The sequence below is a fragment of the Rattus norvegicus genome, chromosome 1 (genome assembly GCF_021556685.1).
Source record: "Rattus norvegicus strain SHRSP/BbbUtx chromosome 1, alternate assembly SHRSP_T2T, whole genome shotgun sequence".
Classification (NCBI taxonomy): Eukaryota; Metazoa; Chordata; class Mammalia; order Rodentia; family Muridae; genus Rattus; species Rattus norvegicus.
The window spans coordinates 93,352,256-93,364,010 of record NC_141534.1 but is presented as its reverse complement, the minus strand read 5'-3'; positions in this window follow the sequence as shown (position 1 = coordinate 93,364,010).

The window sequence follows — 11,755 nt, the reverse complement described above, 5'->3', positions numbered from 1 at the left end:
CTGATTTCCAGAATGGTTGTACCAGTTTGCAATCCCACCAACAATGGAGGAGTGTTCCTCTTTCTCCACATCCTCGCCAGCATCTGTTGTCCCCTGAGTTTTTGATCTTAGCCATTCTCACTGGTGTGAGGTGAAATCTCAGGGTTGTTTTGATTTGCATTTCCCTTATGACTAAAGATGTTGAACATTTCTTTAGGTGTTTCTCAGCCATTCGGCATTCCTCAGCTGTGAATTGTTTGTTTAGCTCTGAACCCCATTTTTTAATAGGGTTATTTGTTTCCCTGAGGTCTAACTTCTTGAGTTCTTTGTATATTTTGGATATAAGGCCTCTATCTGTTGTAGGATTGGTAAAGATCTTTTCCCAATCTGTTGGTTGCCGTTTTGTCCTAACCACAGTGTCCTTTGCCTTACAGAAGCTTTGCAGTTTTATGAGATCCCATTTGTCGATTCTTGATCTTAGAGCATAAGCCATTGGGGTTTTCTTTAGGAAATTTTTTCCAGTGCCCATGTGTTCCAGATGCTTCCCTAGTTTTTCTTCTATTAGTTTGAGTGTGTCTGGTTTGATGTGGAGGTCCTTGATCCACTTGGACTTAAGCTTTGTACAGGGTGATAAGCATGGATCGATCTGCATTCTTCTACATGTTGACCTCCAGTTGAACCAGCACCATTTGCTGAAAATGCTATCTTTTTTCCATTTGATGGTTTTGGCTCCTTTGTCAAAAATCAAGTGACCATAGGTGTGTGGGTTCATTTCTGGGTCTTCAATTCTATTCCATTGGTCTATCTGTCTGTCTCTGTACCAATACCATGCAGTTTTTATCACTATTGCTCTGTAATACTGCTTGAGTTCAGGGATAGTGATTCCCCCTGACGTCCTTTTATTGTTGAGGATAGCTTTAGCTATCCTGGGTTTTTTTGTTATTCCAGATGAATTTGCAAATTGTTCTGTCTAACTCTTTGAAGAATTGGATTGGTATTTTGATGGGGATTGCATTGAATCTGTAGATTGCTTTTGGTAAAATGGCCATTTTTACTATATTAATCCTGCCAATCCATGAGCATGGGAGATCTTTCCATCTTCTGAGGTCTTCTTCAATTTCCTTCTTCAGTGTCTTGAAATTCTTATTGTACAGATCTTTTACTTGCTTGGTTAAAGTCACACCGAGGTACTTTATATTATTTGGGTCTATTATGAAGGGTGTCGTTTCCCTAATTTCTTTCTCGGCTCGTTTCTCTTTTGTACACAGGAAGGCAACTGATTTATTTGAGTTAATTTTATACCCAGCCACTTTGCTGAAGTTGTCTATCAGCTTTAGTAGTTCTCTGGTGGAACTTTTGGGATCACTTAAATACACTATCATATCATCTGCAAACAGTGATATTTTGACTTCTTCTTTTCCGATCTGTATCCCCTTGACCTCCTTTTGTTGTCTGATTGCTCTGGCTAGAACTTTAAGAACTATATTGAATAAGTAGGGAGAGAGTGGGCAGCCTTGTCTAGTCCCTGATTTTAGTGGGATTGCTTCGAGTTTCTCTCCATTTATTTTAATGTTAGCAACTGGTTTGCTGTATATGGCTTTTACTATGTTCAGGTATGGGCCTTGAATTCCTATTCTCTCCAGGACTTTTATCATGAAGGGGTGTTGAATTTTGTCAAATGCTTTCTCAGCGTCTAATGAAATGATCATGTGGTTTTGTTCTTTCAGTTTGTTTATATAATGGATCACGTTGATGGTTTTCCGTATATTAAACCATCCCTGCATGCCTGGGATGAAGCCTACTTGGTCATGGTGGATGATTGTTTTGATGTGCTCTTGGATTCGGTTTGCCAGAATTTTATTGAGTATTTTTGCGTCGATATTCATAAGGGAAATTGGTCTGACGTTCTCTTTCTTTGTTGTGTCTTTGTGTGGTTTAGGTATAAGAGTAATTGTGGCTTCATAGAAGGAATTCGGTAGTGCTCCATCTGTTTCAATTTTGTGGAATAGTTTGGATAATATTGGTATGAGGTCTTCTATGAAGGTCTGATAGAATTCTGCACTAAACCCGTCTGGACCTGGGCTCTTTTTGGTTGGGAGACCTTTAATGACTGCTTCTATTTCCTTAGGAGTTATGGGGTTGTTTAACTGGTTTATCTGTTCCTGATTTAACTTTGGTACCTGGTATCTGTCTAGGAAATTGTCCATTTCCTGAAGATTTTCAAGTTTTGTTGAATATAGGTTTTTATAGTAAGATCTGATGATTTTTTGAATCTCCTCTGAATCTGTTGTTATGTTTCCCTTTTCATTTCTGGTTTTGTTAATTTGGACGCACTCTCTGTGTCCTCTTGTTAGTCTGGCTAAGGGTTTATCTATCTTGTTGATTTTCTCAAAGAACCAACTTTTGTTTCTGTTGATTCTTTCTATGGTCCTTTTTGTTTCTACTTGGTTGATTTCCGCTCTGAGTTTGATTATTTCCTGCCTTCTACTCCTCCTGGGTGTATTTGCTTCTTTTTGTTCTAGAGCTTTTAGGTGTGCTGTCAAGCTGCTGACATATGCTCTTTCCTGTTTCTTTCTGCAGGCACTCAGCGCTATGAGTTTTCCTCTTAGCACAGCTTTCATTGTGTCCCATAAGTTTGGGTATGTTGTACCTTCATTTTCATTAAATTCTAAAAAGTTTTTAATTTCTTTCTTTATTTCTTCCTTGACCAGGTTATCATTGAGTAGAGCATTGTTCAATTTCCAAGTATATGTGGGCATTCTTCCTTGATTGTTATTGAAGACCAGTTTTAGGCCATGGTGGTCCGAGAGCACGCATGGGATTATTTCTATCCTTCTGTACCTGTTGAGGCCCGTTTTATGACCAATTATATGGTCAATTTTGGAGAAAGTACCATGAGGAGCTGAGAAGAAGGTATATCCTTTTGCTTTAGGATAGAATGTTCTATAAATATCTGTTAAGTCCATTTGGCTCATGACTTCTCTTAGTCTGTCTATGTCTCTCTTTAATTTCTGTTTCCATGATCTGTCCATTGATGAGAGTGGGGTGTTGAAATCTCCCACTATTATTGTGTGAGGTGTAATGTGTGTTTTGAGCTTTAGTAAGGTTTCTTTTACATATGTAGGTGCCCTTGTATTTGGGGCATAGATATTTAGGATTGAGAGTTCATCTTGGTGGATTTTTCCTTTGATGAATATGAAGTGTCCTTCCTTATCTTTTTTGATGACTTTTAATTGAAAATTGATTTTATTTGATATTAGAATGGCTACTTCAGCTTGCTTCTTCTGACCATTTGCTTGGAAAATTTTTTTTCCAGCCTTTCACTCTGAGGTAATGTCTGTCTTTGTCTCTGAGGTGTGTTTCCTGTAGGCAGCAGAATGCAGGGTCCTCGTTGTGTATCCAGTTTGTTAATCTATGTCTTTTTATTGGGGAGTTGAGGCCATTGATGTTGAGAGATATTAAGGAATAGTGATTATTGCTTCCCGTTGTATTCATATTTGGATGTGAGGTTATGTTTGTGGGCTTTCATTCTCTTTGTTTTGTTGCCAAGACGATTAGTTTCTTGCTTCTTCTAGGGTATAGCTTGCCTCCTTATGTTGGGCTTTACCATTTATTATCCTTTGTAGTGCTGGATTTGTAGAAAGATATTGTGTAAATTTGGTTTTGTCATGGAATATCTTGGTTTCTCCATCTATGTTAATTGAGAGTTTTGCAGGATACAGTAACCTGGGCTGGCATTTGTGTTCTCTTAGGGTCTGTATGACATCTGTCCAGGATCTTCTGGCCTTCATAGTTTCTGGCGAGAAGTCTGGTGTGATTCTAATAGGTCTGCCTTTATATGTTACTTGACCTTTTTCCCTTACTGCTTTTAATATTCTTTCTTTATTTTGTGCGTTTGGTGTTTTGACTATTATGTGATGGGAGGTGTTTCTTTTCTGGTCCAATCTATTTGGAGTTCTGTATGCTCCTTGTATGCCTATGGGTATCTCTTTTTTTAGGTTAGGGAAGTTTTCTTCTATGATTTTGTTGAAGATATTTACTGGTCCTTTGAGCTGGGAGTCTTCACTCTCTTCTATACCTATTATCCTTAGGTTTGATCTTCTCATTGAGTCCTGGATTTCCTGTATGTTTTGGACCAGTAGCTTTTTCTGCTTTACATTATCTTTGACAGTTGAGTCAATGATTTCTATGGAATCTTCTGCTCCTGAGATTCTCTCTTCCATCTCCTGTATTCTGTTGGTGAAGCTTGTATCTACAGCTACTTGTCTCTTCTTTTGGTTTTCTATATCCAGGGTTGTTTCCATGTGTTCTTTCTTGATTGCTTCTATTTCCATTTTTAATTCCTTCAACTGTTTGATTGTGTTTTCCTGGAATTCTTTCAGGGATTTTTGTGACTCCTCTCTATGGGCTTCTACTTGTTTATTTATGATTTCCTGGAATTCTTTCAGGGATTTTTGTGACTCCTCTCTATTGGCTTCTACTTGTTTAATTATGTTTTCCTGGAATTCTTTCAGGCATTTTTGTGATTCCTCTCTGTAGGCTTCTACTTGTTCTCTAAGGGAGTTCTTCACGTCTTTCTTGAAGTCCTCCAGCATCATGATCAAATATGATTTTGAAACTAGATCTTGCTTTTCTGGTGTGTTTGGATATTCCATGTTTGTTTTGGTGGGGGAATTGGGCTCCGATGATGCCATGTAGTCTTGGTTTCTGTTGCTTGGGTTCCTGCGCTTGCCTCTCGCCATCAGATTATCTCTAGTGTTACTTTGTTCTGCTATTTCTGACAGTGGCTAGACTGTCCTATAAGCCTGTGTGTCAGGAGTGCTGTAGACCTGTTTTCCTCTCTTTCAGTCAGTTATCGGGACAGAGTGTTCTGCTTTCGGGCATGTAGTTTTTCCTCTCTGCAGGTCTTCAGCTGTTCCTGTGGGCCTGTGTCTTGAGTTCACCAGGTGGGGTGCTGCCCAAGGTCTCTCTGTGGCGGCAGCAACCAGGAAGACCTGTGCCGCCCCTTCCAGGAGCTTCAGTGCACCAGGGTTCCAGATGGCCTTTGGTGTTTTCCTCTGGCGTCCGAGATGTATGTACAGAGAGCAGTCTCTTCTGGTTTCCCAGGCTTGTCTGCCTCTCTGAAGGTTCAGCTCTCCCTCCCACGGGATTTGGGTGCAGAGAACTGTTTATCCGGTCTGTTTCCTTCAGGTTCCGGCAGTGTCTCAGGCAGGGGTCCTGCTGCTCCTGGGCCCTCCCCCACGGGAGCCCAGTGGCCTTATACAGTTTCCTCTTGGGCCAGGGATGTGGGCAGGGGTGGGCAGTGTTGGTGGTCTCTTCCACTCTGCAGCCTCAGGAGTGCCCACCTGACCAGGCGGTGAGGTCTCTTTCCCTTGGGTTCTGGGAGCAGAGAGCTGCTGCAGGCCGGGATCCGGGGGCGTGGGACCTCCGGCAAACACAGGACGTGCCCGGTCCTAGATGAACTCTGCCTCTGTGTGTCCCGATCTCACCAGGCAGCTCTCTTGCAGCAGACAAGTTGGTCTTACCTGTGGTCCCGAGGCTCAAGTTTGCTCTCGGGGTGCTGCCCAAGGGCTCTCTGTGGCGGCAGCAACCAGGAAGACCTGTGCCGCCCCTTCCGGGAGCTTCAGTGACTGCTTCTATTCCTTTAGGAGTTTCGGGATTGTTTAAATGGTTTATCTGTTCCTGATTTAAGTTCGTTACCTGGAATCTGTCTAGGAAATTGTCCATTTCCTGCAGATTTTCAAGTTTTGTTGAATACAGGCTTTTGTAGTAGGATCTGATGATTTTTTGAATTTCTTCTGATTCTGTAGTTATGTCTCCCTTTTCATTTCTGATTTTGTTAATTTGGACACACTCTCTGCGTCCTCTCGTTAGTCTGGCCAAGGGTTTATTTATCTTGTTGATTTACTCAAAGAACCAACTTTTGGTTCTGTTGATTCTTTGCATGGCCCTTTTTGTTTCTACTTGGTTGATTTCAGCTCTGAGTTTGATTATTTCCTGTCTTCTACTCCTCTTGGGTGTATTTGCTTCTTTTTGTTCTAGAGCTCTGAGGTGTGCTGTCAAGCTGCTTATATATGCTCTCTCCTTTTTCTTTCTGCAGGCACTCAACGCTATGAGTTTTCCTCTTAGCACAGCTTTCATTGTGTCCCATAAATTTGGGTATGTTGTACCTTCATTTTCATTAAGTTCTAAGAAGTCTTTAATTTCTTTCTTTATTTCTTCCTTGACCAGGTTATCGTTGAGTAGAGCATTGTTCAATTTCCATGTATATGTGGCATTGTTCCCTTATTGTTATTGAAGACCAGCTTTAGTCCGCGGTGGTCTGATAGGACACATGGGATTATTTCTATCTTTCTGTATCTGTTGAGGCCTGTTTTATGACCAATTATATGGTCAATTTTGGAGAAAGTACCATGAGGTGGTGAGAAGAAGGTATATCCTTTTGCTTTAGGATAGAATGTTCTATAAATATCTGTTAAGTCCATTTGGTTCATGACTTCTCTTAGTCTGTCTATGTCTCTGTTTAATTTCTGTTTCCATGACCTGTCCATTGATGAGAGTGGGATGTTGAAATCTCCTACTGTTATTGTGTGAGGTGCAATGTGTCCTTTGAGCTTTAGTAATGTTTCTTTTATGTATGTAGGTGCCCTGGTATTTGGAGGATAGATATTTAGGATTGAGAGTTTGTCTCAATTGTGGATTTTTCCTTTGATGAATATAAGTGTCCTTCCTTATCTTTTTTGATGACTTTTAGTTGAAAATTGATTTTATTTGATATTAGAATGGCTACTCCAGCTTGCTTCTTCCAACCATTTGCTTGGAAAGTTGTATTCCAGCCTTTCACTCTGAGGTAGTGTATGTCTTTGCCTCTGAGGTGTGTTTTCTGTAAGCAGCAGAATGCAGGGTCCTCACTGCATATCCAGTTTGTTAATCTGTGTCTTTCTGTTGGCGATTTGAGGCCATTGATATTGTGAGATATTAAGGAATAGTGATTATTGCTTCCGGTTATATACAGCTAGCTGTGCAACCCTTGTGGGTCTCACAGCAAAGATTTGCTGATCTTCCCCTCCCTGAGAGAAGCATAGCCAAAAACTTCTGGTGTTCTGGTTGGTTCCTCCTGCTGACTTGATCTGAGGCTGAGGCCTGGCTGTCTCTGCTAGGTTGTATCATCAGTGTTGCTAATTCGACTCTACCAAACTGGACTTCTGGTATATCCATGAAGTATTTGCTAATGAAACGAGCTGCTGCTGCCAACCTGTGAACTGAACTGCCAATTTCTGGGACTTGCTCTAAAGAACCTTTCTAAACAGGTCCACCCTCTCATCCCCCAACCCCTGTACCTCTGGTGGATGGTGGACTATAAGGAGGTTAAAGCAGTTAAGAACCATCATTTGAGATTTGAAAAAGTTAAAGTTACAGGCAGATCCTCATTGAACTGCCTTTGCTGGTTCATGAATGCTCTTTGTGAGTGGATCGAGTTGCCGCTATTGATACATGTGAATTGAACTGCCAATATCCCGACAACACAGATTGGATTTGCTCCAAAAAACTCTTTCTAAATAGGTCCACATTCTCTTTTGCCCTATTAACCTTTCCATTCTGGTGGGTGGTGTCCTAGGAGGGAAGAAAAAGTGTTTATACTTATTAAAGTAAGGTTTTGAAAAATGCAAGCCAACTCACCTAGCACACTGTCGTCTAGGTTTGTTGGCTAGTATTTTGTGTTTGTGGTCTTGGGGAATTGAACCCATGATAGGATTCAATTATACCTGCTAGGAAAACCCCCTGCTGATATCTCTATCCCCTGCTCTCTTTAATTGAGACAAGTTCTCTGTCACTAAATTGCCCACACTGGTCTGGAATTCTCTCTGCAGACCATGTAGGAGTTGAACACTAACCCCACTCCCTCATTCTTTCTAGTACCTGGGATCACATACTTGCACGATGGCCCTGGATAAGGGAGGTTTTGTGAGGCTAGGTTAGTGGGGTGACAAGGAGAAGGCTCTGCAGAGGGAAGAGGGACACAAAGTTTCTTTACAGCCTTTCCCTTTCCAGGTTCCATCATCTTTTGTCTCCACCCCCTCTAGGTTCATGACCTCTCTGTAACTTCTTCCCATAAGCAGTGAGTCAGGAAGGGACGGACCTGAACAAAGAAAATCTGTAAGTAAAAGAGAACAGGAGAAAGAGCATCCCAGGACACAGGCAGCAAGAGCAAGCCTTAGAGAACGGAAGAGGGTGTGGGCTCAAAAGCTAAAAGACATTAGGGGGTGGAGGTAGGGTATGAAGACATGAGAGAGGGAGGGAGAGAAATGAAGCTGTCACAAATAATTGTTGAGGATATAGCTCAGTTGTCAGAGTGCTGGTCTAGCATGTACAACCTGAGTTCCATCCCCAGACCCACATACATGGGGCATAGTAGCAGCACCTCAAACTCTGGGTGGTAGAGGCAAGGAAATCAGAAGTTGAAGATCATTTGATAGCTGGAGAGTTCAAGGCTAGCCTAGTATGTACGTCAAAGGAAGGAAACAGGGAGGGAAGGAGGGAGACACAAAGCATAGAGAACACACAGAGATGAAACAAAAGGTAGAGACAGGAAGAGATACAGAGCTAAAGACAGAGAGACTTGGAGCCATGGAAAGACCCAATGAGGAAGACACAGAGATTCAATCATCTGAGGACTAGTATGTGAGCTACCGGCCAGGGAAAATGATGAAGACCCCAGAAAGGAGAAAGAATGCAATTGGGCAGAAGTAGGGTGGTGGCAGGGAGAGGGTATAGTCCATCCAGATTGGGGAGCCCTGTGCCAACCAGAGCTCTGAGTCCCATGCCAGCTTGGCTTAAGAAGCCTGGGGAGCGGCCAGCACCAGTCATTTCTCTGTTTAGTGCCAGGACGAGCAAATCAAAGTTCACTTAACCTCAGCAACAGGTTTCAACCCTAATGGGTACAGCCAGTTCTTCAGCTCACTGGCTGGATCCCAGAAACGTGCGAGCATTTGTACATAGCAAAGCCAATCCCACCAGCAGCTTTTCCACAGAGTAAGCACTGGTATCTTCACGGCCTTACAAATGCATGGGTAAGGCAGAGGTGGGGATAAACCACATCTCAAAGTCACCTAGTAGCTCAGATTTAACACTGAGATTTGAGTAGAACCCGCCATCATGGCTCCTGTGCTGAGGGAAAGCAGAGAAGGTTAGAGATGCTGTTTCTAATTCAGTAGACATGGGGCATAGCCTAGGATCCAAAGATCTTCCAGGGAGATCTATGAGCTTGTCCACCTGAAAATGTGATGCCCAAGTATACTCACATCCCTTGAACATCGGACTAATATTTACTTCTCGAATATGTATTGTGAACCCCACAGTGTGCTGGCTACATGTGAGGGGTCTTTATAAGCAAACGAGAGGAAGTGGGCAACAGAAAATTAGTGATTTGAGCCAGGCACACTGCTGTATATATATATGCATATATATGCACACATGCGCACATACACACAAACACATCTGTTTTTAGGCTTAGGGAGATAGTTCAGGCTGTAAAATATATGGCACAAAAATATAAGGATCTGAATTTAATTCTCAGAATAGACATTAGAAAAAAAGAAAAAAGGAAGGAAGGAAAAGAAAAAAAGAAAGAAAGAAAGAAAGGCAGGATGGAAGGAAGGAAGGAAGGAAGAAGGAAGGAAGAAGGAACAGTGTTTTAATCTCAGAGCTGGGGAAGCAGAGGCAGGTAGATTCCTGTGGTTTGCTGTCTATCTGCCCAGTCTAGTAAGCAGCCTCAGAGCTGAGTGAGGTATCCTATCTCAAAAGTCATAGTATGAAGACACTTGGGAGATGCTCAGAGACTGAGAGTGTTTGCTGGATAAATATGAGGACTTCAGTTCATATTCCAGAGACCACGTATAAAAGCTGAGCATGGCTCTGGGTTACCTGCAGTGTCTGCATTGCGTAATAAAGACAAATGGACCCCCGAGAGCTCACAGACCAGGTGGCCTAGACAGAAAAAGCAAGAGACCTTCTCAAGGCAGAGGGCAGAGAGGAGTAGAGAAAGACACTGTGTTGGCTCTGGCCTCTGCATACTTACACAAGAGTATGTGCACTCATGTTTCACATACATGCACTATGAACACACATGTGCATGCACACGCACATGCATAGAGGGGTAGGGAGAGGGTACTCTTCTCTTGTGAACCTTTTTTTCAGGTGACCCTGTCAGATACTATTTGATTGATCCTGGAAGTTGCCAAACCTGATCTCACCTCAAGGTCTTTGCCTTTGTGGCTCCCTATAAAAAGGAATGGGTTGTTTTTTTTCCCTCACACCCCTTCCAAAACCCTCCCACTATTCAGTCTTAAAAGACTATGACCAGACAATACACATCTGTCATTGTTCAATTTCCTTCATGGTTCATAACAACTGAGCTCTCCTTATGACCTGCTTGTCATTTTGTTTCAGCTGTTATTCAGATACAGAATGGGGTGGGGGATGGTTTTCTTATTCTTCCACCTCCCATTGAAGGACCCTAGTGGCTTTCACCCACCTTACACCCACCTGCCTCAGGTCAAGGCTAGGCCAGGTTCCAGCTTCCCACCTCAGGTCGAGGCTAGGCCAAGTTCCATTCCCACCCACAGTAACATTCTTGAGTAGAATATTTTCAGAATGTACTGACTGATGCTTGCTAGCCAATAGATTTAAGGGTCAATATGGTTAACCAATAAGTTTGAACTGTAGCCTTGCTGATGTAACCTGTGACCCTAAAAAGTATAAAAACTGCCTGTTATAGACATTCAGCATCACCTTCTAGTCATTCGCCTTGAGGGACTAATTGAAGGTCGACCCTGATGTGCTGCAAAATAAACCTCTTGCTTTCACATTGATCTGAGTCTTGGTGTCTCACTTGGGGGCTCTTGAAGTAAGTACCACTGGCTGAAGGTTGGAGTCTTACGCCATCATCATACCTAGGATGTTACATAGTATGGGCTTACTTACTGAACGTTGGCTGATAGTAACAAGCATAATATTCCTTACAAAGGATCAAGCCTCCCCCACTCTTTGCAGGGACTCAAGCCAGCCTGAGAGTGGCAAGCATGACTCTGGCAGGTTTTTCCTTCTTCCCCTACTCTCTGCCTTACTAAAAACCATTCTATTACATTCCAATAGCTAGTCACCAAGTCTATTCTCTTATTTGGTCACTTCCTTCTCCAGAGACTATCAAGATTCAGCTATCAAAGTATTGAAGTTTAGCAATTAAAAGTCCCCTTTGGCTGTCCTAATTAACCTGCCCAACTAGAATTAACCCCTCATCTTAACAGGTGGCTCCCCTTTTTACCATTATAGTTTGTCATTTGCCTATGGGTCACCTCTGTCTCCTCTGTACCCACTGGCACTCTTTTGTTTCTCTGGGACAAACACCCCTCCTCCCTCTCCCTCATTCCCTTTCCCTTCTCTCATTCTTAATCTCCTGTCTTTGTCTCCTTATCCCTCCTCTGCCTCCCCCCCTTTGTATATCTCCTTTGTGCTGAGAACTTGGTCTTGAATTGACCAGAGCAGATACTGAGCTTTTCACACTTCCCACGTGTAATATCCAATAATATCTTGTTAAGGAAAAATCTAAGGTGAGCTAAACAAAATGCTTTTGTATGGAAGTTTAAGAATTTTTTTCAATTTCATGAATAATTTATTGAAAAATTGACAGCAATTTTATTAAATCTGTAAATTGCTTTTGATACAATTGCTATTTTAACAATACTAATTCAAAGACTGTGAGAATCTGAACTGGTAG